The sequence below is a fragment of the Mirounga leonina genome, unplaced genomic scaffold (genome assembly GCF_011800145.1).
Source record: "Mirounga leonina isolate KUSES-001 unplaced genomic scaffold, KU_Mleo_1.0 Mir_170, whole genome shotgun sequence".
Taxonomy (NCBI): Eukaryota; Metazoa; Chordata; class Mammalia; order Carnivora; family Phocidae; genus Mirounga; species Mirounga leonina.
In genome coordinates, this window is record NW_023270433.1 from 35,974,711 (window position 1) to 36,001,520 (window position 26,810).

A 26,810-nucleotide genomic window follows, 5' to 3' on the forward strand; every position below is an offset into this window, starting at 1 on the left:
ACTTCAGCAGCTGGGGGTAGCTTCTTGGTAGGGTCTGAGAAAGAGGGCAGTTACTTTATTTGTTGAGATGTGGTGATTAAACCCTCAAAGTGAATTTTGAGAGACAGCTGCACATAGAAAAGAGATGATGATTAAAATTAATTACTGTTGTTAGAGATGTTTTGCATTTCTACAGCAGTTTGTAGTTACTCAGAATTTTGTAATCACTTATTAACTCTCCCTCACCAGAGCCTTGTGACATAGGCAACATTACTACAAATGTTTGTTTTTATCTTCTGGGAAGAAATATGAGCTGCCTTGGCCACAGATTAGGATTAAGGAATCAAAATCCTTACTGCAGCTCTTTCACTCACTGTGTGATTTTGAGAATCCAAAGGCAGAACTTGAACATTGTCTTACTCTATAATTTTATTATGAAGAACAACTCATAAAGATGAATCAGGGGTTTTGTAAATTAAAAAAGATATAGGTAGGGGCACCTGGGTGGCTCAGTTGGTTAAGTGTCGGACTCTTGCTTTCGGCTCAGGTCATGATCTCAGGGTCATGAGATGGAGCCCTGCATTGGGCTCCACACTCAGTGCAGAGTCTGCTTCAGATTTTTTCTCTCCCTCTCCCTCTGTGCCTCCCCCCAGGATCTGATCTCAGGGTCATGAAATCAAGTCCTGAGTCGGGCTCCTCACTCAGCCAGAAGTCTGCTTCTCCCCCTCCCTCTCGCCCTCTTCCTGTGCACATACTCTTTCTCTCTCTCTCAAATAAATAAATCTTTACAAAAAAGATATATGTAGGTATGTAATAATACTAACCTCTCAAATTCATTTTCCTCCAGGTTTTTAAAAAATAAAATTAATAATAGTACCTATATCATATTTTTACGTATCAAGTATTTAGCCTAGTGCCTTGTATATTAATAAATGCTTAATAAACATTACCCCTTATCAATACTGTAATAAGACCCATATAATGTATGCATTCTTTTTGCTTCCATTTGATTACATTAGTGTTCCTGTCTTTGGATAAAGATGCATGCAGATATACATTCACTTACTCAGCAATATTTACTGAGTGACTACCATTTACCATGCAGTGTTGCTGGAGCTAGGGATACAGTGGTAAACAAGAAGGGCTTCCTGATCTCACAAAGTTTATATTTTGGTAGGAGGGAGAGGACTCACATTATCATGATGGTGGGTTTACATTCCAGTGGGAGTTATCTTGATAGAGAGGATAGAAGCATGATGAGGGTATATTTAGAAAATATGTGGGAAACTTATTTCTGATTTTTATATAAAAATAGTTTTTTTATTATAGCAGTAGGTTAAGTATTTATAAGCTATTCATTTTTATAAAAGTATTTAAATGTATAATTATATATTTTATTTTAAAAATAAATATACTTATGAATTTAGAACATTTTGAAAAGCAAGTATTTTATTTATGATTATGTAAATAATACTGTTGAAATTTTTTTTTTTAAGATTTTTATTTATTTATTTGAGAGAGAGAGAGAATACGAGAGAGAGAGAGCATGAGAGGGGGGAGGGTCAGAGGGAGAAGCAGACTCCCTGCTGAGCAGGGAACCCAATGTGGGACTTGATCACAGGACTCCGGGATCATGACCTGAGCTGAAGGCAGTTGCTTAACCAACTGAGCCACCCAGGTGCCCCAATACTGTTGAAATTTTTAAAAATAGAAGAATTATCCATAATTTCACTACAATATTATTCTTTTTAAATTGCCTTAGTATATATTTGTATATAGTTTATTCAGCATACATTTCCTAAGCATTTTCCCATGCTGTTTCAGCATGGAAAAAAATGGGCTGTTTCCTGACATTCGGTCATGGCTTGGGGCCGCAGACAGTGTAGTGGGATGGCAGCAGTGGGAGGGAATAACACATAAAGGCATTCTGAACTTAGCCCAGAGCCTGCTTTGAAGAGATGAGATAAAGAGAGAGGTATATTGGCTATGCTGAAAAGATGAGTAGACAGAAGCAGGATTCAATCCCTGGGATATGTCAGGTGCCTGAAGACCAGAGAGAAGGTTCTGGAATTAGAGAGGAGCCTCAGATTCTCGCTGTTGCCTTCTCAAACTTAGGTGATTTCTGGAGAAATACTACCCCTGCAACATAGACTTGCACTTTTCTTTCTTTTAGGATATTGGGGCTATGGATTGAGATGCAAGCCAGAGTCCCTTCCAAGATAATTTTGAAACAAGTTAATTTTGAGTTCTATAGGTCATGGATTTGGCCTCTTGCTTTCTTTTCCTGCTGCCACCAATGTCTTCTTAGGCTGGGTTCTTGCCTAGATACATCTAAATTGGGATGCAGTTTCCTAATGTATTCCTTACTCTTCAGAAGCTGAAAGGAGTTTATGAACAATTTTTAGATTTTTAGGGTTAGAATAGAGTTATAAAATTGAAAAAGATGTCAAAAAGATCATCTGGGAAGTTCCTCTGCATGTCGCTGGCCCTGTCTGAAAAGTTTATTAGTTTCTTTGTTCTGCTTAAAATGTTAGCTCCCTAATGGCAAAATTACATAAAATAAGAACAACAGTCACATAATTATTAGAAATCTTCATAAGTACCAGGAGTAAATGTCCCTGATCTTTATGGGAATATGTTTAGGGCTCTTCTGCTTCCTTCTAGCCACTTTCCTGAGACACTACCTTGATTCTGCTCTGGACGTGAGCACTAGCTGCAAAACTCTAAGGCTTTTTTTTTTTAATTTTTATTTATGTATTTAGTTCCAGTATAATTACTGTACAGTGTTATATTAATTTAAGGTGTACAGTATAGTGATTCAACAATCCTATACATTACTCAGTGCTCATCAAGATATGTGTACTCTTGGGGCACCTGGCTGGCTCAGTTAGTAGAGTATGTGACTGTTGGTCTCGGGGTTGTGAGTTTGAGCCCCATGTTGTGTTGTGTTGAGATTACATAAAAATAAAATCTAAAAAATAAAAAAGGATATGTGTATGCTCAATCCCCTTCATCTCTTTCACCCATTCCCTAACCCATCTCCTCCCACCCCCTGTAATCACCAGCTTGTTTTGTATATTTAAGAGTCTGGTTCCTTGTCTCTTTTTTCTTTGTTTGTTTTGTTTTTTAAATTCCACATATGAGTAAAATCATACGGTATTTGTCTTTATCTGATGGACTTCTTTCGCTTAGCACTATACCTTCTAGATCCATCCATGTTGCTGCAAATGGCAAGATTTCATTCTTTTTTATGGCCGAGTAACATTCCATTATATATATAAACCATACCTTCTTTATCCATTTATTTATTGTTGGACACTTGGGTTGCTTCCATAATTTGGCTATTGTAAATAATTCTTCAGTAAACATAAGGGTGCATATATCTTTTTGAATTAGTGTTTTTGTATTCTTTGGGTAAATACCCAATAGTGGGATTATTGAATCATATAGTGATTTTATTTTTAATTTTTTGAGGAACCTCCATACTGTTTTCCATAGTGGCTGTAGCAGTTTATATTCCTACCAACAGTGCATGAGGGTTCCTTTTTCTCCACATCCTCACAAAACTTATTTCTTGGGGTGCCTGGGTGGCACAGTCAATTAAGCATCTGACTGTTGGTTTTGGCTCAGGTTGTGATCTTAGGGTCGTCAGATCAAGCCCTGAGTAGGGCTTCACACTGGGTGTGGAACCTGCTTAAGATTCTCTCTCTCTCTCTCTCTCTCTCTCTCTCGCTCTCTCTGCCCCTCCCCCCACTCCCTCCCTCTCTCAAATAAATAAATAAATCTTTAAAAAACTTGTTATTTCATGTTTTTGATTTTAGCCATTTTGACAGGTGTGAGGTGATATGATAGCTCATTGTGGTTTTGATTTGCATTTCCCTGATGATGAGTAATGTTCAATTTTTTCATGTCCGTTGGCCATCTGTATGTCTTTGGAGAAATGTCTGTTCATGTCTTCTACCCATTTTTTTAATTGGGTTATTTGTTTTTTGGGTGTTGAGCTGTAGAAGTTCTTAATATATTTTGGATACTAACTCTTTCTCAGATGTATCATTTGCAAATATTTTCTCCCATTCAATAGGTTGTCTTTTTGTTTTGTTGATTGTTTCCTTTGCTGTGCAGAAGCTTTTTACTTTGATGTAGTCCCAATAGTTTATTTTTTGCTTTTATTTCCCTTGCCTTAGGAGGCATATCTAGAAAAAACCTTCCAAGATTTTTTATTCTAGACATGAGGCCCACAGGATTCCTGGTGCCTCCTTTAATGGAGAGGCATCCATGCTCTGCCCTTCTGTTGGAAAATCCTGTAAGGGTAAAGAACAAGAGAACATTTCAGGAGAATACTCCCAGATGATGTCTCTGATCTCAGGTTCTTTCCATTTTACCAAAGGAAAAGTCAACCTGGTCATCCTCTGATACAAAGAGACCCAGGTATAAGTCCACAGTAGCACTTAAGTATGCTGAGAAACCTGCACAAAACATAGGTCATCTTAGGCACTGAGAATTTAGACTTCAGGCTTGGATTAAGCCCTTAGACACATTAGGGCAACAACCAACAACTTTTCAATTTTAGATGTTAATGCTAATTTCACTTGCAAAAGAGAAGTACTAAAATAGTATTATGATTTTAACAGTAGAAATGTAGGAGTATGAAATTTGTAATGTTATAGACAAATTAAGCATGAAAGGCAAATACCACATCAGAGTGGGCTGGGTATCCAGATTTCAGCTGAAATTCTCCGAAAGGGTTACAAATGGCTAGCTAGTTCCACTGACTAAAGGGCCCTAATGTTAGGAGAAGGAGGAGGTAAAAAGAAGAGATAGAGAGAAGGTGAGGCAGTTTTAATGTTTGTGACATCTTCTTAGTTCTTCTCAGGAGGCTGTTCATGGATTTGAATATTTATAGTAGTGTATTCTCTCACTGGAGTATGGGTACTTGAGAGTTAATAACTGTTACTTGGGTGGATAATACAGACTGCTGCTTATGATGACTGTGATAGCTTGAAGACTATCTTAGTATGCTTGGGCTTCTGTATCAAAAAACAATAGACTGGGTGGCTTATAAACAACAGAAATTAATTCTCACAGTTCTGGGGCTGGGAAGTCCAAGATTAAGGTGCTGGTAGATTCAGTGTCTTGTGAGGGCTGCTTCCTGGCTGTCTTCTTGCTGTAACCACAGATGGCAGAAAGCAGAGACGGACAGCAAGTCATTTCCTTAAGGGAACTAATCCCATTTGTGAGGCCTCCACACCCATGACCTTATCTAATCCTACTTACCTTCCAAAGGCCCCACTTCCTTTTTTTTTTTTTTAATATTTTATTTATTATTTGACAGAGACATAGCGAGAGAGGGAACACAAGCAGGGGGCGTGGGAGAGGGAGAAGCAGGCTTTCCACAGAGCAGGGAGCCCAATGCGGGGCTCGATCCCAGCACCCCGAGATCATGACCTGAGCTGAAGACAGATGCTTAACAACTGAGCCACCCAGGCGCCCCAAGGCCCCACTTCCTAATACCAGCACATTGGGGTTAGGGTTTCAACATATGAATCTGGAGAGGGAACACAACCATACAGTTCATAACAAAATATTTGATAACCTGCAAATCTGACTGCTTCAATCCTCTGCTCAAAATCCTCCAGTGGATCCCAGTGCCAACAGCACAAAATCACTCATCTATTGGTTTGCTCATATTATTTCTTCATTCTTTCCACAAATATTTATTAACAGGTACTGGAGATATAGCAGTTAAGAAAACAGACAAAGGAAACCCATCCCTCTTGGAGCTTGTATCTTGTGGTTGAGACAAACAATATAATTGGAGATGATATTTTGACAATAAAGTAATGTGGCTTTTTTTCATGGGCATCCTAATCCCAATCATGTTTCCCAAATCCAGTCATATTCCTCTGCAGCCATTCCATCAATATGGTCCCTACCTAAAGAGGGGACATATTGTAAAGGGGAAATTCCCTCCAGAGAAGAAGATGAAGTAAAAGGAAGCACTTTTATTGAGAGTAGGGATACGGAGGTGGGAAGATGCAGTAGAAATATTGACACTGGGAGAAGGGTGACCTGAGATCCTTTGAGCTTGGTGGCAGGCACAAGCCTAAGAGAAGCTCTGTGTTTGACATGGAGATAGAGAGGGGAGAGTTGGCAGCCAGGGAGCATCTGTGAAGGCAAGTGTCTAGGTAGACCTTCCCAAATAATGCTGCTGGTTCCTAGTGGTCTGTATCTAGAATATAAGAGATTCAAAAGTTCCTCTATGGCCCCAGAATATTGTGAACACAGCAAGACCCACGGACTCCTGGGTTACTGAGATGATGGCAATAATGGAGATTGATGCCCCCAGAGTTCTGGTGGTGGTGCTTGTTCATCCCAAATGGATTCTAGAAGGATAGAAACTGACAGGGATGGATTAGAGATAACTGGGATGAAACAGCTCAACTGAAGGCCAGCAGAAAAAGAGAATGGAGACCATCTGTACCTCCACGTTACCAGGGAAGACTAATAAGCATTCCCTTACAACAGGACATTGTGGTTGAGAAGGAGGACAGGGAGGGGAAGAACACTCCTATGAGGGCTGAACTTTGAAATGACTTAAAACTTACCAGAAAGCAACTATCACACATGAAAAGATCAAGGGGCAAAGGAGAGAATGAAAAGAAGGCTGAACTGATAGGAAACGTTTAGCTCATGAGTCTTTTTTGCCAAAAAGCAGAAGCATAATATTTGTTGATTAATGTTTTAAAACACAAGTTTCAGGATATTATACCTCTGCTTAAAATTCTCCAGTGTCTTCCCATTGCATTTAGGATGAATCCTAAATTCTTTTTTTTTTTAATTTTTTTAAAATTTAATTTAATTTAATTAATTTATTTATTTTTAAAGATTTTATTTATTTATTTGACAGAGAGAGAGAGATAGCGAGAGCAGGAACACAAGCAGGGGGAGTGGGAGAGCGAGAAGCAGGCTTCCTGCCGAGCAGGGAGCCGGATGTGGGACTCGATTCCAGGACCCTGGGATCATGACCTGAGCCGAAAGCAGACGCTTAACGACTGAGCCACCCAGGCGCCCATAATTTTTTTTTTATTTTAAAGATTTTATTTATTTAAGAGAGAGAGAGCACGAGCAGGAGGGGCAGAGGATGAGGGTCAAGCAGACTTCCTGCTGAGCACGGAGCCCGACGTGGGACTCGATCCCAGGACCCCGAGGTCATGACCTGAGCTGAAGGCAGACGCTTAACCGGCTGAGTCACCCAGGCACCTCCTCCATCCTGTTTATGTATATATGTATGTATGTATGTATGTATTTACTTATTTATTTATTTATTTATTATGTTACGTTAATCACCATACATTACACCATTAGTTTTTGACGTAGTATTCCATGATTCATTGTTTGTGTATAACACCCAGTGCTCCATTCAGTACGTGCCCTCTTTAATACCCATCACCAGGCTAACCCATCCCCCCACCCCCCTCCCCTCTAGAACCCTCAGTTTGTTTCTCAGAGTCCGTAGTCTCTCATGGTTTGTCTCCCCCTCCAATTTTCCCCCCTTCATTTTTCCCTTCCTGCTGTCGTCTTCTTTTTTTTTTTAAACATATAATGTATTATTTGTTTCAGAGGCACATAATAGAGCCTAGAAGCCTCCATGATATTATGGCCCTGCCTACCTCTCCAATACCTGTAGCACCATTCTAGTTTAACCAGTTATTATAATAATAAACTAATATTTATTGAACAATTACTCTCCTCGCAAACATCCTACATGGTAGGAATAAATGAGGAAACCAAGGTCCAGAGAGGTTATGTAAATTATCCAAGGTCACATAGCAAGTGGAGGGTATAGCTGGGATTCAAATCCAGGCCATTTTACTTTGGAACCTGGACTCTTCACCACCACGCTGTACTGCTTGTTTCACTTCCTCATGTGCAAGCTCTTTCCACTTCAACACCTTTGGGTTTTTTTGTTTGTTTGTTTTGTTTTTTAAAAACCACTTTCTTTAATATACAAGAAACACATAAGACACAGAGAGCCCAAGAAAGCGTTCAGTCCCCGAGCTGGGAGTTTAAGGGGGGGTTGAAGACAACAAGCCTTTCCAGTCTCCCAGGGAAAGAATGGGTTGAGGGGATGCAACATCACTAGGCCCCCGGTGAAGCCAGTGCTGGGGCCATACTCGGCCTAGTTCTCCACCAAGTTTGGAAAGTGCTGATTTTCCTGGTCCTGGTCCTGGCCCTGCTCCCACACTCGGCCTCCAGTTTTCAGAAGTCATCCAGTTCCCAGAATGGCCCCTTCCTTTAGCTCCTTAGCATTGTCACTCAGGGGAGAAGGCCGCTTACCCTGTCGTGGTGTCAGGGTTCCAGGGGAGTTGTCATCCTGTAGGATTGTGAGGGGAGATCTCCCTAGTAGTACCTTGCCATTTGCTTTCTGTATATTGTGCTTAGAACCTGAAGATCGGGAAGTCTCAGGGTCTCTCAAGGGCTTGTCCGAGCCCTGGCTGGCTATGGGGGCTTCTGAGGGTTGTCCTGCTTCCTCCTTGGAGAACACCTGCTTGGAGGGGAGCTCAGTCCGGCTCCAGGGTGGCATCTGGTCCTCAAGGGAAAACTGGGTGCCCAGAGGCAAGTCCAATTCAGAAGATGAAGTTGCCTCTAAGGGCAGAACAGGCTCTGGGGGCAGATTCGATTTGGGGGCTTTGGTCTCAAATACTTCACTCAGCTGTTTCACCGGTGGGCTTGGGGGTTCTCCGCTGCTGGTCTTCATAGGTGTCCACGCAATACCAAGGGTAGGAGAGCGGGGATCTGAGTCTTGGGCCTGATTGGGACCCTCCAGCTGCTCCCCTGCTGGTAGGTTTGGCTGTGGAGAGCTCTCCACCTAGATGGGAGTGCGCAGGATGCCGGCACTAGGTGAACGGGGGTCCGCCACTCGGGCCAGAAGCTTGTTGTGTGGCAGAGGCCACACCGGAGTGACTGGGGCGCTCTTGGCTGAGCCCATCTCAACCAGGAAGAATAAAGTGGGGCAGGGCCCGGCCCGGGGCGAGGAGGGGACGCCAGGCCCCGATTCCTCTTTTGGGTGCACAGCAGCTCGAGCCTCCCTTTGTTTTTTTTGTTTTTTGTTTTTTTTTTAAGATTTATTTATTTATTTGAGAGAGAGAGAATAGCGGGGAGGGGCAGAGGGAGAGAGAGAGACTTAAGCAGACTCCATGCTGAGCACAGAGCTCATCATGGTTCTCGATCTCACGACCCTGATATGACCTGAGCCAAACCCAAGAGTCAGATGCTTAACCGACTGTACCACCCAGGTGCCCCACTTCAACACCTCTGTATACATTATTACCTCTGTGTAGAATGTTTTTCTTCAAATTAACTCACTCTTTTGGTCTCAATCTAAATGTCACTTCCTCTGCAAAACTTTCTCTGACAGCCACATCCCCAAGGTTAGGCTATGTTCCAGTGCTATACACAGTCAGGATACCCTACTTTTTCACAAGTAGCATTTTTTGTGTGTGATTTTATATTTATTTGTGTGATAATGTAGTGCTGGTGGGAGGTTGGGTCAAAATTTTAAAACTCAAACACATACATCAAAGAAAAGTAGCTTTAAAAAAAAAACTGATCTAATCTTACTTTCCAGCCCCTTGTTTGTATTTCTGACTTTCGTTTTGAACAGCATTAGGAAAGTTTGTTGTTTTTTTTAAAGATTTTACTTAAATTTGACACAGAAAGAGAGTGCGCACAAGCAGGGGGAGTGGCAGGCAGGGGGAGAAGGAGAAGCAGGCTCCCTGCTGAGCAGAGAGCCTGATGTGGGGCTTGATCCCAGGACCCTTGGATCAGGACCTGAGCCAAAGGCAGATGCTTAACCGACTGAGCCACCCAGGTACCTCGAAAGTTCTTATACATATTGCTAAGTAGTTGTAAACGGTAACAATTTATATTTATTTACTGTCTTACAATCTCAGGATTTTCTTAAAACAGAGATATTAAAAGAGAAGCTTTGTTCCAATTTTTCAAAAAACTTCATAGTTTGGTAGTTTGCAGTTTGTTAAAAAAAAAAAATTAGTAGAGGGCCTGTTAGAGAGTGTGTGCTATTGTGTATGTATTAAAAAAATTTTTTTTTAGGGGCACCTGGGTGGCTCAGTTGCTTAAGCGTCTGCCTTCAGCTTAGGTCATGATCCCATGGTCCTGGGATTGAGCCCCATGTCAGGCTCTCTGCTCAGCGGGGAGCCTACTTCTCGCTTTCCCTCTGCCTGCCGCTCCCCCTGCTTGTGCTCTCTTTCTCTCTCTTTGCCAAATAAATAAATAAAAATCTTTTAAAAATTTCTTTTTTTCGTATAGTTGACAGAGTATTACATTAGTTTCAGGTGTACAACAGTTATTCAACAAGTTTATATGTTATACTATGCTTTATTCTATGTTCGTAAGTATAGCTACCATCTGTCACCATTCAACGCCATTATAGTATCATTGACTGTATTCCTTATCCTGTGCCTTTTATTCCTGTGATTTACTCATTCCATAACAGGAAGCCTGTATCTCCCACTCTCCGTCACATATTTTGCCATTCCCCCCAACCCCTACGCCTTGGCAACCATCAGTTTGTTCTTTGTAAAGGTCTTTATAGGTCTGATTTTGCTTTTTGTTTGTTCATTAAAAATTTTTTTCTTCTTATTTATGTATGTATGTATGTATTTATTTATAGAGCCTATGCTTCCATCTTATTATGATCTTAAAATTTTATTATTTTTACAATTTTATTATTTATTTATTTTTATTTCATTTTAATTCCATTGTAGTTAACATACAGTGTTGTTGTTATTTCAGGTGTAAAGTATAGTGATTCAACAATTTCATACATCATCCAGGGTGCATCATCACAAGTGCACTCCTTAATCCCCATCACCTATTTCACCCATCCCTCAGCCCACCTCCCCTCTGGTAACCATCAGTTTGTTCTCTATAGTTAAAAGTCTCTTTCTTTGTTTCTCCCTTTTTTCCCCTTTGCTCTTCTGTTTTGTTTCTTAAATTCACATACGAGTGAAATCATATGGTATGTCTTTCTCTGACTGACTTATTTCACTTAAAAGTATACTTTCTAGCTCCATCCATGCAAATGGCAAGATTTCATTCTTTTTTATGGCTGAACAATATTACATTGTGGAGATGTATATATATATATCTCACGTCTTTTTTATCCATTCATCTATGGGTGGACACTCAGGCTGCTTCCATGATTTGGCTATTGTAGATAAGGCTGCTATAAATATGGGGGTGCAAGTATCCTTTGGAGTAATGGTTTTAGGGTTTTCCTTGGGGTAAATACCCAGTAGTGCAATTATTTTTAACTTTTTGAGGAACCTCCATATTGTCTTCCATAGTTTGCATTCCCATCACAGTGCAAGAGGGTTCCTTTTTCTCCAGTTCCTCGCCAACACTTGTTTTTTGTGTTTTTTTATTTTAGCTATGCTGAGAGGTGGGAGGTGATCTCTCAATCTGGTTTTGGTTTGCATTTCCCTGATGGTAAGTGATGTTGAGCATCTTTTCATGAGTCTCTTGGCCATCTGGATGTCTCCTTTGGAGAACTATTCATGTCTTCTGCCCATTTTAAAAATTTGATTATTTGTTTTTTGGGTGTTGAGTTGTATCAGTTCTTTATATATTTTGGATACTAACCCTGGATGTCTCCTTTGGAGAACTATTCATGTCTTCTGCCCATTTTATTTTATTTTATTTTATTTTTTAAAGATTTTATTTATTTGACAGAGAGAGACATAGTGAGAGAGGGAACACCAGCAGGGGGAGTGGGAGAGAGAGAAGCAGGCTCCCCGCTGAGCAGGGAGCCCGATGCGGGACTCGATCCCAGGACCCTGAGATTATGACCTGAGCTGAAGGCAGATGTTTAACCGACTGAGCCACCCAGGTGCCCCCATTTTCAACTTTTTGAGAAATCTCCATACTGTTTTCCAGAGTGGCTGGAATGGTATTTTTTCCTGCTTTGTCAAAGATTAATTGACGATATAATTGTGCATTTATTTTTGAGTTTTCTATTCCATTGATCTATGTGTCTGTTTTTGTGCCAGTGCCATACTGTTTTGATTACTGTAGCTTTGTAATATAACTTGAAGTCTGGAATTGTGATACCTCCAGCTTTGCTTTTCTTTTTTCAAAATTGCTTTGGTCTTTTGTGGTTTCATATAAATTTTAGGATTTTTTTGTTCTAGTTCTGTGCAAAATGCTGTTGGTATTTTGATAGGGATTACATTAAATCTATAGATTGCTTTGAGCAATATAGCTATTTTTTTTTCAAAATTTTTATTTAAATTCTAGTTAGTTAATATATAGTGTATTATTGGTTTCAGGAGAATTTAGTGATTCATCATGGATGGTATAAACATTTTAATAATATTTGTTCTTCCAATCCATGAGCATGGAATGTCTTTCCATTTCTTTGTGTTGTCTTCAATTTCTTTCTTTAGTGTTTTATTAAAGTTTTCAGAGTACAGGTCCTTAACCTCTTTGGTTAGGTTTATTTGTAGGTATCTTACTATTTTTGGTGCGTTCGTAAATGGAATTATTCTTTAATTTCTCTTTCTGCTGCTTCATTATTAGTGTATAAAAATGCAACAGATTTCTGCACATTGATTTTGAATCCTGTGACTTTACTGAATTCATTTATCAGTTCTAGAAGTTTTTTTGGTGGAGTCTTTAGGGTTTTCTATATATAGTATCATGTCATCTGCAAATAGTGAAAGTTCTACTTCTTCTTTGCCAATTTGAATGCCTTTTATTATATCTTTTTGTTGTCTAATTGCTGTGGCTAGGACTTCCAGGACTATGTTGAATAAAAGTGGTGAGAATGGGCATCCTTGTTTTTTATTACTGACCTTAGGGGGAAAGCTCTCAGTTTTTCCCCATTGAGTATAATGCTTGTGAGTTTTTCATATATAGCCTTTTATTATGTTGAGGTATGTTCCCTGTAAACCTACTTTGTTGAGGGATTTTCTCATGAATGGATGTTGTACTTTGTCCAAAATCCTTTTCCTGTGTCTGTTGAAATGATCATATGGTTTTTATTCTTTCTCTTATTGATGTGTGATGTGTCATGTTGATTGATTTGCAAATATTGAACCAGCCTTGCATCCCAGGAATAAATCCCACTTGACCATGGTGAATGATTTATTTAATGTATTGTTGGATTTGGTTTGCTAGTATTTTGTTGAGGATTTTTGCGTTTATGTTCATCAGAGATATTGGCTTGTAGTACTCTTTTTTTGTGGTACTCTGGTTTTGGTATCAGGGTGATACTGGCTTCATAGAATGAATTTGGAGGTTTCCTTCTATTTTTTGGAATAATTTGAGAATTAATAGGTATTTTTTTCCTATTTTTATTTTATTTTTTGACATTTAAGAAAATTTTTAATTCCAGTAGACTTAATAGGTATTAACTCTTCTGTAAATGTTTGATAGAATTTGCCTGTGAAGCCACCTGATCCTGGACTTTTGTTTCTTGGGAGTTTTTTGATTACTGATTCAATCTCCTTGCTGGTAACTGGTCTGTTGAAATTTCCTGTTTCTTCCTGTTTCAGTTTTGATAGGTTGTGTTTCTAGGAATTTATCCAGTTCTTCTAGGTTGTCTAATTTGTTGCAATATAGGTTTTTTTGGGGGGTGTAATCTAAACATTTTTATTTAAATTCAATTAATTAACATATAATGTATTATTGGTTTCAGAGGTACAGGTCTGTGATTCATCAGTCTTATATAATACCCAGTGCTCATTACATCACATGCCCTCCTTAATGTCCATCACCCAGTTACCCCATCCATCCACCCCTTCCCCTCCAGCAACCCTCAGTTTGTTTCCTATGATTAAGAGTCTCTTATGGTTTGCCTCCCTCTCTGGTTTTGTCTTCTTTTATTTTTTCCTCTCTTCCCTTATGATCCTCTGTTTTGTTTCTTAAATTCCACATATCAATGAGATCATATGATAATTGTCTTTCTCTGATTGACTTATTTCGCTTAGCATAATACCCTCTAGGTCTATCCCTGTCATTGCAAATGGCAAGATTTCATTTTGTTTGATGGCTGAGTAATATTCCACTGTGTGTGCGTGTGTGTGTGTGTGTGTGTGTATACCACATTTTATCCATTCATCTGTCAATGGATATCTGGGCTCTTTCCATAGTTTGGCTGTTGTGGACATTGCTGCTATAAACACTGGGGTGCACGTACCCCTTTGGATCACTACATTTGTATCTTTGGGGTAAATACCCAGTAGTGCAATTGCTGGGTCATAGGGTAGCTCTATTTTCAACTTTTTAAAAAATAGATTTTATTTATTTATTTGACAGAGAGAGAGCGGTAGTGAGAGAGAGTGCACAGGCAGGGGGAGCAGCAGGCAGAGGGAGAGGGAGAATCAGACTCCCTGCTGAGCAGGAAGTCCAACCTCGGACTCGATCCCAGGACCCTGGGATCATGACCTGAGCCGAAGGCAGATGTTTAACCGACTGAGCCACTCAGGTGCCCCTATTTTCAACTTTTTGAGAAATCTCCATACTGTTTTCCAGAGTGGCTGCACCAGCTTGCATTCCCACCAACACTGTGGGGGGGTTCCCCTTTTCTCTGCATCCTTGCCAACATTTGTCATTTCCTGACTTGTTAATTTTAGCCATTCTGACTGGTGTGAGGTGGTATCTCATTGAAGTTTTGATTTGGATTTCTCTGATGCCAAGTTATGTGGAGCATTTTTTCATGTATCTGTTGGCCATTTGGATGTTTTCTTTGGAGATATGTCTGTTCATGTCTTCTGCCCATTCCTTGATTGGATTATTTGTTCTTTGGGTGTTGAGTTTGTTAAGTTCTTTATAGATTTTGGATACTAGCCCTTTATCTGATATGTCATTTGCAAATATCTTCTCCCATTATGTCACTTGTCTTTTGGTTTTGCCGACTGTTTCCTTTGCTGTGCAAAAGCTTTTTATCTTGATGAGGTCCCAATAGTTCATTTTTGCCTTGTTTCCCTTGCCTTTGGAGATGTGTCTAGCAAAAAGTTGCTGCAGTCGAGGTCACAGAGGTTGCTGCCTGTGTTCTTCTCTAGGATTTTGATGGTTTCCTGTCTCACATTTAGGTCTTTCATCCATTTTGAGTTTATTTTTGTATATGGTGTAAGCAAATGGTCCAGTTTCTTCTGCATGTGGCTGTCCAATTTTCCCAACGCCATTTGTTGAAGAGACTGTCTTTTTTCAGTTCGATGTTCTTTCCTGCTTTGTCAAAGATTAGTTGACCATAGAGTTGTGGGTCCATTTCTGGGTTCTCTATTCTGTTCCATTGATCTATGTGCCTGTTTTTGTGCCAGTACCATGCTGTCTTGATGATTATAGCTTTGTAATAGAACTTGAAGTCTGGAATTGTGATGCCACCAGCTTTAGTTTCCTTTTCAACATTCCTTTGGCTCTTCAGGGTCTTTTCTGGTTCCATACAACTTTTAGGATTATTTGTTCCAGCTCTGTGAAAAAAATTGATGGTATTTTGGTAAGGATTGAATTGAATGTGTAGATTGCTCTGGTAGCACAGACATTTTAACAATATTTGTTCTTCCAATCCAAAACAATCGTTTTTCCATTTGTTTGTGTCTTCCTCAATTTCTTTCATGAGTGTTGTATAGTTTTCTGAGTACAGATCCTTTGCCTCTTTGGTTAGGTTTATTCCTAGGTATCTTATGGTTTTGGTTGCAATTGTAAATGAGATCTGCTCCTTAATTTCTTTTTCTCCTGTCTCAGTGTATAGAAATGCAACTGATTTCTCTGCATTGATTTTATATCCTGCCACTTTGCTGAATTCCTGTATGAGTTCTAGCAATTTTGGGGTGGAATCTTTGGGGTTTTCCACATAGAGTATCATGTCACCTGCAAAGAGTGCCAATTCTGATGCCTTTTATTTCTTTTTGTTGTCTGATTGCTGAGGCTAGGACTTCTAGTACTATGTTGAACAGTAGTAGTGATAGTGGACATCCCTGCCATGTTCCTGATCTTTGGGGAAAAGCTCTCAATTTTTCCCCATTGAGAATGATATTTGCTGTGGATTTTTCATAGATGGCTTTTATGATATTGAGGTATGTTCCCTCTATCCCTATACTATGAAGAGTTTTAATCAAGAAAGGATGCTATACTTTGTCAAATGCTTTTTCTTCATCTATTGAGAGGATCTTATGGTTCTTGTCCTTTCTTTTATTAATGTGGTGTATCACATTGATTTGCAGATGTTGAACCCCCCTTGCAGCCATCAAAAACTAATGATATAATATATAGTGGCTAACTGAACATAATAAAAAAAAATGAAACAGCTTCAGAAGAATAGGTATTAATTCTTCTTTAAATGTTTGGTAGTATTCCTCTGGGAGGCCTTCTGGCCCTGGGCTCTTGTTTGTTGGGAGATTTTTGATGACTGCTTCAATTTCCTTGCTGGTTTGGGGTCTGTTCAGGTTTTCTATTTCTTTTTATTTTTTAAAAGATTTTATGTATTTATTTGACAGAAAGGACACAGTGAGAGAGGGAACACAAGCAGGAGGAGTGGGAGAGGGAGAATCAGGCTTCCTGCAGAGCAGGGAGCCCGATGCAGGGCTCGATCCCAGGACCCTGGGATCGTGACCTGAGCCGAAGGCAGACGCCCAACGACTGAGCCACTCAGGTGCCCCTCAGGTTTTCTATTTCTTCCTGTTTCAGTTTTGGTAGTTTATATGTCTCTAGGAATGCATCCATTTCTTCCAGTTTGCCTAATTTGTTGGCATATATATTCTCATATGTTTGTATAATATGTTCTTATAATTGTTTTTCTTCAGTGTTGGTTGTGATCTCTCCTCTTTCATTCATGATTTTATTTATTTGGGTCCTTTCTTTTTAAATTCATTTGAGACACAGAGATACAGAGAGAGAGAGCATGAGCAGGGGGAGAGGCAGAGGGAGAGGGAGAAGCAGGCTCCCTGCTGAGCCGGGAGCCCGATGCAGGGCTCGATCCCTGGACCCTGGGATCATGACCTGAGCTGAAGGCAGACGCTTAACCATCTGAGCCACCCAGGCGCCCCTCCTTTCCTTTTTCATTTTGATAAGTGTGGCCTGGGGTTTATCAATCTTATTTTTTTTTAAATTTTATTTATTTATTTGAGAGAGAGAGAGAGAGAGAGAGAGCACATGAGGGGGGAGGGTCAGAGGGAGAAGCAGACTCCCTGCTGAGCAGGGAGCCCGACGCGGGACTCGATCCCGGGACTCCAGGATCATGACCTGAGCCGAAGGCAGTTGCTCAACCAACTGAGCCACCCAGGCGCCCGGTTTATCAATCTTATTAATTCTTTCAAAGAAGTAACTCCAAGTGTCATTGATCTGTTCTACTGTTCTTTTGACTTCTGCTCTGATCTTTATTATTTCTCTTCTCCTGCTCAGTTTAGGCTTTATTTGCTGTTCTTTCTCCAGCTCCTTTAGGTGCAAGGTTAGGTTGTGTATTTGAGACCTTTCTTGCTTCTTGAGAAAGGCTTGTATTGCTATATACTTCCCTCTTAGGACCTCTTTGCTGCATCCCAAAGATTTTGAACAGTTTTGTTTTCATTTTCATTTGTTTCCATGAATTTTTAAAAATTCTTCTTTAATTTCCTGGTTGACCCATTCATTCTTTAGTAGGATGGTCTTCAGCCTCCATTTATTTGAGTTCTTGCCAAATTTCCTCTTGTGACTGAGTTCCAGTTTCAAAGCATTGTGGTCCAAAAATATGCGGGGAATGATCCCAATCTTTTGGTACTTGTTGAGACCTGATTTGTGACCCAGTATGTGATCTATTTTGAATGTTCCACGTGCACTTGAGAAGAATGTGTATTCTGTTGCTTTAGGATGGAATGTTTTGAATATATCTGTGACGTCCATCTGGTCCAGTGTGTCATTCAGAGCCTTTATTTCCTTGTTGATCTTCTGCTTAGATGATCTGTCCATTGCAGTGAGGGGGGTATTAAAGTCCCCTACCATTATTGTATTATTATCGATGCGTTTCTTTAATTTTGTTATTAATTGGCTCATATAATTGACTGCTCCCATGTTAGGGACATAAATATTTACAATTGTTAGATCTTCTTGTTGGGTAGACCCTTTAATTATGATATAGTGACCTTCCTCATCTCTTATTACAGTCTTTGGTTTAAAATCTAATTTGTCTGTTATAAGGATTGCCGCCTCAGCTTTCTTTTGATGTCCATTAGCATGATAAATGGTTTTCCACCCCCTTACTTTAAATCTGGAGCTGTCTTTGGGTCTAAAATGAGTCTCTTGCAGACAGCATATCAATGGGTTTTGCTTTTTTATCCAATCTGATACCCTATGTTTTTTGATTGGGGCATTTAACCCATTTACATTCAGAGTAACTATTGAAAGATACGAATTTAGTGCCATTGAATTACTTGTAAAGTGACTGTTACTGTATATTGTCTCTGTTCCTTTCTGGTCTTTGTTACTTTTGGGCTCTCTCTTTGCTTAGAGGATCTCTTTTAATATTCCTTGTAGAGCTGGGTTTTTCTTTCTTTTTTTTAGATTCTATTTATTTATTTGACAGAGAGAGACACAGCAAGAGAGAGAACACAAGCAGGGGGAGTGGGAGAGGGAGAAGCAGACTTCCCGTGGAGCAGGAGCCTGATGTGGGGCTCCATCCCAGGACCCCAGGATCATGACCTGAGCTAAAGGCAGATGCTTAACGACTGAGCCACACAGGTGCCCCTGTAGGGCTGGTTTGATCAAATTCTTTTCGTTTCTGTTTGTCCTGGAAGTTTTTATCACTCCTATTTTGAATGACATTGTAGCTGGATAAAATATTCTTGGCTGCATACTTTTCTCATTTAGCACCCTGAATGTATCATGCCAGTCCCTTCTGGCCTGCCAGGTGTCTGTGGATAGGTCTGCTGCCAGTCTAATGTTCCTACCCTTGTAGGTTACGGAGCTCTTGTCTTGAGCTGCTTTCAGGATTTTCTTTGTCTCTGAGATTTGTAAATTTCACTATTCTATGTCAGGGTGTTGACCTGTTTTTATTGATTTTGAGGGGGATTCTCTGTGCCTCCTGGATTTTGATGCCTCTTTCCTTCCCCATATTAGGGAAGTTCTCTATTATAATTTGCTCCAGTATACCTTCTGCCCCTCTCTCTTTCCTCTTCTTCTGGGATCCCCATTATTCTAATATTGTTTCACTTTATGGTATCACTTATCTCTTAAAATCTCTCCTCGTGATCCAGTAGTTGTTTATCTCTTTTTCTCAGCTTCTTTGTTCTCCATCATTTGATATTCTATATCACTAATTCTCTTCTGCCCCATTTATCCTAGCAGTTGGAGCATCCATTTTTTATTTCATCTCATTAATAACCTTTTTGATTTTGACTTGGTTAGATTTTACTTCTTTTATTTCTCCAGAAAGGGAATCTCTAGTGTCTTCTATGCTTTTTTCAAGTTAGTATCTTTATAATCATTATTCTGAACTCTAGTTCCAACAACTTACTTATGTCTATACTGATTAGGTCCTGGCAGTCAGTACTGCCTCTTGTTCTCTTTTTTGAGGTGAGTTTTTCCATCTTGTCATTCTTGCAGAAAGTGGTCGCTTTTCTATTTGTAGAGTTGCCACTATTCTTTTGTTAGCTCTCCGGTTGAGTTCACAGGTGTTCAGAATTATTTGATTGCTGGGATGCCTGAGTTGCTCAGATGGTTAAGCATCTGCCTTCGGCTCAGGTCATGATCCCAGGGTCCTGGGATTGAGCCCCATATCAGGCTCTGTGCTCAGCGGGGAGCCTGCTTCTCCCTCTCTCTCTGCCTGCCTATCTGCCTACTTGTGATCTCTCTCTCTCTGTCAAATAAATAAATAAAATCTTAAAAAAAAAAAAAGAATTATTTGATTGCTACCTAGCTGAATTCCTGGGACCAGATGAAATTAAGGTCTCCTATTCCTCTGCCATCTTGGACTCCTCCCCTGGAACCTGTACTTTTAAATGTCTTCTCCCAGGGGCGCCTGGGTGGCTCAGTTGGTTAAGCGACTGCCTTCGGCTCAGGTCATGACCCTGGAGTCCCGGGATCGAGTCCCGCATCGGGCTCCCTGCTCGGCAGGGAGTCTGCTTCTCCCTCTGACCCTCCTCCCTCTCATGCTCTCTGTCTCTCATTCTCTCTGTCTCAAATAAATAAATAAAATCTTAAAAAAAAAAAATTAATGTCTTCTTCTGGGGCACTGCCACCTCATGATCTTGCTCCTCCAGCAGCCGCAGAGCCTGGCTGGAGTGCAAGGGCCATGGCGCCACCAAGAGGCAGTTATTATATATTCATTAAAAAAATAGCTAATAGCGATAAAAATGGCACTTTACCTGTGTCATCTTCCTCTCCAAACCCCATAACCCCAGTCTATTCATGAGAATAACAACAGACAAATTCCAATAGAGAGGCATCTTACAGTGTTCCTGACCAGTACTCCTCAAAACTGTCAAGGCCATCAAAAACAAGGGAAGTCTGAGGACCTGCCACAGCCAAGAGGAGCCTAAAGGAGACATGACAACTAAATGTAATATGGTATCCTGGATATCATCCAGAAACAAGAAAGGAGCATTAGTTAGAAATTATGGAAATTTGGAGCAGCGGGGTCGCGCCCGCGAACTGCAGCCCCTGGGGCGGAATCCTGGAGCGGCGGGGTCACGGGCGCACGAACTGGGAGCAGCTAGCGGTTTTAGAAGCACAAAGGGTAGAGACGTGCCCTGACCTGGAGGCAGGACCGGGAGCGCAGTGGAGGAGCGCACAACCCAGGATGCTGCAGTTTATAGCAGCATGGACAGAAACGGAGACAGTGTGGCCTGGAGAGCTCACTGAAGAACAGACTGCGATCTCTCTGCTCTGCGGCAGAGGGCTGGAAATGGTCTCCTCTGCTCTGACTCATGGAAGAGACGTGGAAAGCCACCAGGGAAAGCCGCCAGAGAACGAAAGCCCCAAAAACTGATTCCCGCTGAGCCCATCCCCTGCCACAGGGGCTCAGGGCAACTCCACCCGAACAGGGTTGCCTGAGTAACAGCGCGGCAGGCCCCTCCCACAGAAGACAGGGAAAACAAGAGGCCAGCAACCCTAAGGTCCCAAGAAACAGGTGCATCTTGGTGGTCAATAATTTGGACTCTATACATTCCCTCAAACACCCATCAACAGAATGACTAGGAGGAGGAGCCCCCAAAATAGAAAAGACTCAGAGATTATGACTTATGCTGCAGATTTACAAATGGATGCAGATATAACCAAGATGTCGGAGATGGAATTCAGGCTAGCAATTGTGAAGACAATGGCTAGAATGGAGAAATCAATTAATGGCAACATAGAGTCTCTAAGGGCAGAAATAAAAGGTGAATTGGCAGAACTTAAAAATGCTATCAATGAGATCCAATCCAATGTAGATAATCTAACAGCTAGGGTAACTGAGGCAGAAGAGAGAATAAGCGACCTGGAAGACAATATAATAGATAACAAGGGAAAAGAGGAGGCCAGGGAAAAACAACTCAGAATCCATGAAAATAGAATCATAGAAATAAGTGACACCATGAAGCGTTCCAATGTCAGAATAATTGGAATCCCGGAGGGAGTGGAGAGAGAGAGAGGACTAGAAGATGTATTTGAGCAAATCGTAGCTGAGAACTTCCCTAATCTGGGGAATGAAACAAACATTCGAGTCCTAGAGGCAGAGAGGACCCCTCCCAAGATCAAGGAAAACAGGCCAACACCCTGGCATGTAATAGTAAAACTTGCAAATCTTAGAACCAAGGAAACCATCTAAAGGGCAGTTAGGGGAAAGAGATTCCTTACGTACAGAGGGAGGAACATCAGAATAATGTCAGACCTATCCACAGAGACCTGGCAAGCCAGAAAGGCCTGGCAAGACATATTCAGGGTACTAAATGAGAAGAACATGCAGCCAAGAATACTTTATCCGGCAAGGCTTTCATTTAGAATGGATGGAGAGATGCAGAGCTTCCACGACCGGCAGAAGCTGAAAGAATATGTGACCACTAAGCCGGCCCTGCAAGAAATATTAAGGGGGGTTCTATAAAAGGAGAAAGACCCCAAGAGTGATATACAACAGAAATTTACAGGGACAATCTATAAAAACAACGTCGTCACAGGCAACATGATGACAATTAATTCATATCTTTCAATAATCACTCTCAACATGAATGCCTAAATGCTCCCATAAAACAGCACAGGGTTGCAGATTGGATAAAAAGACAGGACCCATCCATATGCTGTCTACAAGAGACTCATTTTGAACCTAAAGATACATCCAGACCGAAAGTGAAGGGATGGAGATCCATCTTCCATGCCAGCAGACCTCAAAAGAAAGCTGGGGTAGCAATTGTTATATCAGACAAATTAGATTTTAAACTAAAGTCTGTAATAAGAGACACAGAAGGACACTATATCATTCTTAAAGGGTCTATCCAATAAGAAGATCTAACAATTGTAAATATCTATGCCCCCAACATGGGAGCAGCCATCTACATAAGCCAACTGTTAACCAAAATGAAGAGTCATATTGATAACAATACATTAATTGTAGGAGACCTCAATACTCCACTCTCAGCAATGGACAGATCATCTAAGCAGAAAATCAACAAGGAAACAAGAGCTTTGAATGATACATTGGACCAGATGGACCTCATAGATATTTACAGAACATTCCACCCTAAAACAACAGAATACTCATTCTTCTCGAGCGCACATGGAACTTTCTCCAGAATAGACCATGTACTGGGTCACAAATCAGGTCTCAACCAATACCAAAAGATTGAGATTATTCCCTGCATATTCTCACACCACAATGCTCTAAAACTGGAACTCAATCACAAGAAAAAATTTGGCAGAAATTCAAACACTTGGAAGCTAAAGACCACTCTGCTCAAGAATGTTTGGGTCAACCAGGAAATCAAAGAAGACCTTAAACAATTCATGGAAATCAATGAGAATGAAAACACATCGGTCCAAAACCTATGGGATACTGCAAAGCCAGTCCTAAGGAGGAAATACATAGCCATCCAAGCCTCACTCAAAAAAATAGAAAAATCCTGAATTCACCAACTAACTCTACACCTTAAAGAACTAGAGAAAAAGCAACAAACGATGCCTAAGCCATGCACTAGAAGAGAAATAATTAAAATTAGAGCAGAAATCAATGAATTAGAAACCAGAAACACAGTAGATCAGATCAACGAAACTAGAAGTTGGTTCTTTGAAAGAATTAATAAGATCGATAAACCACTGGCCAGACTTATCCAAAGGAGAAGAGAAACGACCCAAATTAATAAAATTATGAATGAAAGGGGAGAGATCACGACTAACACCAAGGAAATAGAAACAATTATTAGAAATTATTATCAACAACTATATGCCAATAAACTGAGCAATCTGGATGAAATGGAGGTCTTCCTGGAAACCTATAAGCTGCCAAGACTGAAACAGGAAAAAATTGACAACCTGAATAGGCCAATAACCAGTAACAAGATTGAAGCAGTGATCAAAAACCTCCCCAAAAACAAGAGTCCAGGGCCTGATGGATTCCCTGGGGAATTCTACCAAACATTCAAAGAAGAAATAATACCTATTCTGCTGAAGCTGTTTCAAAAGTAGAAACAGAAGGAAAACTTCCAAACTCATTCTATGAGGCCAGCATTACCTTAATCCCCAAACCAGGCAAAGACCCCATCAAAAAGGAGAATTTCAGGGCACCTGGGTGGCTCAGATGGTTAAGCGTCTGCCTTCGGCTCAGGTCATGATCCCAGGGTCCTGGGATCGAGTCCCACATCAGGCTTCCCGCTCCTTGGGAACCTGCTTCTCCCTCTGTTTCTCTCTGTCTCTCATGAATAAATAAATAAAATCTTAAAAAAAAAAAAAAGAATTTCAGACTGATATCCCTGATGAATATGGATTCCAAAATCCTCAGCAAAATCCTAGCTAACAGGATCCAACGATACATTAAAAGGATCATCCACCACGACCAAGTGGGATTTATCCCCGGGATGCAAGGGTGGTTCAACATTCGCAAATCAATCAATGTGATAGAACACATTAATAAGAGGAGGGAGAAGAACCATATGGTCCTCTCAATTGATGCAGAAAAAGCATTTAACAAAATACAACATCCTTTCCTGATTAAAACTCTCCAGAGTATAGGGATAGAGGGAACATTCCTCAAGTTCATAAAATCCATCTTTGAAAAACCCACAGCGAATATCATCCTCAATGGGGAAAGGCTGAGAGCATTTCCCTTAAGATCAGGAACACATCAAGGATGCCCACTCTCGCCACTATTGTTCAACATAGTACTAGAAGTCCTAGCAACAGCAATCAGACAACAAAAAGAAATAAAAGGTATTCAAATTGGCAAAGAAGAAGTCAAACTCTCTCTTTTCGCAGACGACATGATACTTTATGTGGAAAACCCAAAAGACTCCACCCCCAAATTACTAGAACTCATCCAGCAATTCAGTAATGTGGCAGGATACAAAATCAATGCACAGAAATCAGTTGCTTTCTTATACACTAACAACACAACTGTAGAAAGAAAAATTAGAGAAATGATTCCATTTACAATAGCACCAAAAACCATAAGATACCTCAGAATAAACCCAACCAAAGAGGTAAAGGATCTATACTTTAGGAACTACAAAACACTCATGAAAGAAATTGAAGAAGACACAAAACGATGGAAAAATATTCCATGCTCATGGATCGGAAGAATAAACATTGTTAAAATGTCTATGCTACCCAGAGCAATCTATACCTTCAATGCCATCCCGATCAAAATTCCAATGACATTTTTCAAAGTGCTGGAACAAACAATCCTAAAATTTGTATGGAATCAGAAAAGACCCCAAATCGCCAAGAAAATGTTGAAAAAGAAAAACAAAGCTGGGGGCATCACGTTGCCCGATTTCAAGCTATATTACAAAGCTGTGATCACCAAGACAGCATGGTACTGGCACGAAAACAGACATATAGACCAATGGAACAGAACAGAGAACCCAGGTATGGACTCTCAACTCTATGGTGAAATAATCTTTGACAAAGCAGGAAAAAACATGCAATGGAAAAAAGACAGTCTCTTCAATAAATGGTGCTGGGAAAATTGGACAGCCACATGCAGAAGAATGAAACTCGACCATTCTCTAACACCATTCAGAAAGATAAACTCAAAGTGGATGAAAGACCTCAGTGTGAGACAGGAATCCATCCAAATCCTAGAGGAGAACATAGGCAGTAACCTCTTTGACATCGCCCACAGCAACTTCTTTCAAGATACATCTCCAAAAGCTAGTGAAACAAAAGTAAAAATGAACTTTTGGGACTTCATCAAGATAAAAAGCTTCTGCACAGCAAAGGAAACAGTCAACAAAACAAAGAGGCAACCCACAGAATGGGAGAAGATATTTGCAAATGACACTACAAATAAAGGGCTGGTATCCAAGATCTATAAAGAACTTCTCAAACTCAACACCCAAAAAACAAATAATCAAGTCAAAAAGTGGGCAGAAGATAAGAAAAGACATTTCTCTGAAGAAGATATACAGATGGCTAACAGACACATGAAAAAATGTTCATCATCATTAGCCATCAGGGAAATCCAAATCAAAACCATATTGAGATGCCACCTTAAACCAGTTAGAATGGCAAAAATGGACAGGGAAAGAAACAGCAAATGTTGGAGAGGTTGTGGAGAAAGGGGAACCCTCTTACACTGTTGGTGGGAATGCAAGTTGGTACAGCCACTTTGGAAAACAGTGTGGAGGTGCCTCAAAAATTTAAAAATAGTGCTACCCTATGACCCAGCAATTGCACTTCTGGGTATTTACCCCAAAGACACAGATGTAGTGAAAAGAAGGGCCATATGCACCCCAATGTTCATAGCAGCAATGTCCACAATGGCCAAACTGTGGAAAGAGCTGAGATGCCCTTCAACAGATGAATGGATAAAGAAGATGTGGTCCATATATACAATGGAATATTACTCAGCCATCAGAAAAGATGAATACCCAACCTTTACATCAACATGGATGGGACCAGAGGAGATTATGCTAAGTGAAATAAGTCAAGCAGAGAAAGTCAATTATCATATGGTTTCACTTATTTGTGGAACATAAGGAATAGCATGGAGGACATTAGGAGAAGGAAGGGAAAAATGGGGGTGGGATTGGAGGGAGAGATGAACCATGAGAGACTATGGACTCTGAGAAACAAACAGGGTTTTAGAGGGGAGGGGGGAGGGGGGATTGGTTAGCCCGGTGATGGGTATTAAGGAGGGCACGTACTGCATGGAGCGCTGGGTGTTATACGAAAACAATGGATCGTGGATCACCACATCAAAAACCAATGATGTCTTGTGTGGTGACTACCATAACATAATAAAATTAAAAAAAAAGAGAGAAAGAAATTATGGAAATTTGACTAAAATGTGGACCTTGATTAATAATAATATTGGTTCATAAATTATAACAAGTGTGCCATTCTAATATAATAATAATAAAAAGTAACAAGGGAAGATGTGTGAGGGGGCTGAGGAAGGGAGGGGACTTATAGCACTGTCACTTCAAATTTTTCTATATATCCAAAACTTCCAAAAAATAGTTTAAGAAAAATAGTTAAACTACATTTTAAAAATGAAATTGAAACCAACACTTGTGAAGTGTTTGAAAGCCCTGGAACACTTTGCTAGAACCCAGGATTTTGCAGAGCACAATATGAAAACTACTAGTCTAATCAATATAAATGATTCTTAAGGTAATTCAATTTCCAGCACAGGCAGTTCTTATTTTGCA

General features: G+C 40.3%; 1 protein-coding gene and 1 pseudogene across 1 annotated transcript in view; both read right to left on the minus strand.

Annotated features, from left to right (window-relative positions):
- The window catches only part of PHF24 (PHD finger protein 24), a 97,768-nt gene that overhangs the window by 48,843 nt on the left and 22,115 nt on the right, over nt 1-26,810 (minus strand). The gene's annotated exons all lie outside the window — the stretch shown is intronic.
- Nucleotides 7,550-9,031, minus strand: LOC118017990 (annotated as a pseudogene).